Genomic DNA, 3,698 nt, shown 5'->3' with positions numbered 1-3,698 from the left:
ACGAGCACTCGGTTCAGTTCCCACAATGCAGTGCTTTGTTGCTATATTAAGACTGACTTCAGTGTGAGGCAATCACTTGAGAATGATGACTTGGGAATCAATGCTTGATGGTGGACCTTAGCATTCCAGTTCATCTAGATTATAAGAGTTTACTCAATGGTAAATACTGTTATCAATTAAGTGAAGTGTTCGACCCGTCGCCCTGATCGTTTAAGGGAGCAGTTCAAGTGTACATTGATCTGCCGCAGGCTGAGACTAATGCGGAAAGTGCTTATTTATCATGTGAGATGGGAAGATAGTTGTGTCTCTTATATAAGGTGATTATCTACTGTTCTCTCTTGTAAGCACACCATGTGATTTTTAATAGCATGTTTATTTATACAATTACTAAAACCCTTTGCGAAGTTCAGGAAACCATACTGTAAAAAAAACAAAAAAAAACCACAAATTGTAGATCACGGAGCCTGATGATGGAAAATATATTTTAATGCTTTTGCATTCTCCTGTGAAACTTTGCGTTTGCTCGCAAAACTTTTGAGTTCTTTTGAGAATGTGAAAGTGTTGAAATACATTTTTTCCATTACCATGTCCCTTTAGGGGCTCTGTAGTTCATCATAAAAAATGGTACAAAAGCTGTGGTACTAATATGTGTCATGTACCATTTAGGGCTAAATAATGTACAACAATTTGCCGTTTGAAAGGGTACTACCCCAATGACAGATTTTGTACCTTTTTTCTGAGTGTGAAAATATGTCGGGTTGCACTTTATTTTACAGAAGTGCACTTTCAATGTACTTACAGTGTACTTACCAAGTAAGTACTAAATAATATAAGGTGACTAAATGGTTTATGGTTAAGTTCAGAACTCGTACCTAGTAATTGCCCAGTTATTGTAATCACTACAATATGTATGCAGTATGTATGCGAAACAGGACTGTAAAATAAGGTGCTACTGTATATCGACATTCAGACAAGTTTCTGGCCCATCTCCACCTCACAGCTTACCCTCGTTTCCCGTCGTGTTGCTTGTTACAGCTGCCTATTTAAATCAATTATTGGGACAGTGCTAAATAAACAGATCTAAATTGCTTGACAAGTGTAGTCAAATATTTAAACAGATTTCATTCAACTGGAGTAAAAATTGTCCAGAATTTGAGTTAAAAGTGACAGGCATTGGCAGGATCAGATTTGTAAGGGAGGTTGGTGCCAAGGGAGATTTATGTGAAATAGAACATTCCGGTAGACTCTAGTTAGACACACAGCAATCCTATTGTTGTGGTATTGACTGAACATATTTCACACTGGAAATCACTTTCAGCACATATGGGTTTTACTTGAAACTGTTTTTAGAGCAAAAAGTAATATGTTGTCTCTATATAAAAAAGCAAACCTTTTTGCCCAAAGGGATCAACAACAGCTCACTCTGGGCTAGTCGGGTCAGTAGTTCAAATTTTACTTGCCCTGCCGATGGTTTCACATTTAATTTTTTAGAAACCTATATTTATGACTTTACAAAAAGAGAAACAGTTTACATCATATAATTTTTATTGCAGTTACAGTTATAATTCCTAAGCAATTTTGCGGGAAAATAAACAAACCCTTGCTACACTACGGACTTCCAGAATCTGTTCTTTGTCTGAGGAAATGTTTTCTTTTGTTTCATTGCTGTCATTGATATGCAGATGCTACTCAATTGTATCTCTATCCTCCGTTCTGTCTTCGCAAATGCAATCTCTCAGCATGCCTCTCTGATATAGCCTATCAAACTGGCTGCCTACTCATCACCTCAAGCCTAATCTTGACAATACTGAGTTTCTTTTCTTTTTTTTCCTCACCAAATCTCTCAATGTCCTAGTTGAAGGTCACATAGCTGTTGCCTCAAGGTGTGCAAAAATGCTTGATGTCTATAGATGACCTTTGAAAAAGTAGCTTGCCACGCTACAAACTGCTCATATGAATATGGGGACCTACAGACACAGAAAGTTCAGATAATTAAAAAAATCTAAATTTGAACTTATGATTAACATTTTTATTTAATTTCACATGTTAGTAGTCGAACCAATCTTTTTTCTTTTCTTTTTTCGGTCATACTAATAGTCCTAGATAAAGCTATTCTAGCTCGCCTTCGTCCGCGTACGTGTGTATACAAAGGACCCGGTATACTTCATTTTCTGCGTTCCGCTCTGTCTTGCGCACAGTTGAGCGCGAGCGCACTACCTGGTGGATTTTGTTTTCAAGCGCTCAAGTCACTCGCACATGCGCTGTTGTAGGCGCACCGTCTGCGCGGTCACAAAAATTGCCGTCGTCTGTGGACCCTCCTGAATCCTGATGATGAAAATTACGTCACGTGGACGGTATTACTTTGGTATACTTTGGACGGTATACAGCAGAAGTATACTTTGGGCTTAATTTGGACATCGGCGTTGTGCGCAATTTGCGCATGTCCCAAAAGACGCAGAGAAGAGGCACTGAAAAAGCTTCGCTGTTTTGGAAACAATTTACTTATTACTTACTACTACAACTTACAACCAGCTCTTACTTACTACCAACACTAGTATTAATCACTTCTCTTCCTAAACTGCTCTCCGAGTCCAAAAAGACTTCATTGGCGCTGCTCATTGGTGGAGTGAATTCCTAATAACAATGCAAAATAGGTGACTTGCTGTACCAGACAAAAGTTTTGAAAAGACAGTATTTTGAAGCCAGTTGTTAAAGATAAGCGTCAGGTAACCTATTTTTATAGGTTAATGTTGACTCAAATGTAATTTTTTAAAGCCTGTTTTGTCTGACAATGCAGGATTGCATAGAAGCACAAACAAAGCTTTCATTGTGACAGAAAAGTTGCTCTCTTTTATCCATTTGAGTGTCAAATCAATTTAAAGTTTCTAAACTTGGCTCGCAGACGTGGGAGGCTAGAACTAAGTATTCCAGTCTGTTCATGCACATGCGTTTGAAAAAGAAGCTGTAGCGAGGCTAAAGACAGATGTTTTCTCCTTTAGGCTCAATTTACGTTCAATAAAAAAATCTAGGCTAGATGCTTAGCTAATGCTAACAACAAAATATGGAGCTTCAGTTTTATTTAAATGTTCATATAAACCAAATGTCTTTGTACTTTGTGCTGACAAAAAGCACATTTAGGATGTATGGAAAATTAACATTTGGCATATCCCGAAATGTCAATCTTCCATGAAGATAAATGAGAACAAACAAAAAGTCATATAACACCCAAAACCTTTAAAAAAAAAAAAAAAAAAATTTTGTATGGAGCCCCTAAAGGAACACGTTGATGGGAGGATATGTCACTGCTTTTGCCAGAGAACGCAATTTTTTTCAATCACCATGTTCGGTTTGGGGCTCCGTAATCATTGTTTTTGCACTGGGGTGCAAGAAGTGAAAATGCTTCCTTTTTTAACTTTTTCTTAATTATATTTTTCATAGAAAATCTATATTGTCAGTAAAACAATGAGTGCAAATATAAATAAAAAATTTATAATGTAGTATTTAAGATGTTCTATTGTGTAAAAGGGCACCTATTATGGGTTTGTTTTTTTGTTTTTTTACCTTTCCTATAGTGTGTAATATAGCTGTTTGTGCATGTAAACAATCTGCAGAGTTACTGTCAACGGCAAAGGGAGTTAATCTCTCCAACAGAAAACACCTGCCTGCCTTAAACGCCTTGTTTGTAGCCCTGCTATTAT

Source organism: Leuciscus leuciscus (assembly GCF_965113295.1).
Source record: "Leuciscus leuciscus genome assembly, chromosome: 13".
Lineage (NCBI taxonomy): Eukaryota > Metazoa > Chordata > Actinopteri > Cypriniformes > Leuciscidae > Leuciscus > Leuciscus leuciscus.
Note: the sequence above shows the minus strand (reverse complement) of the source record.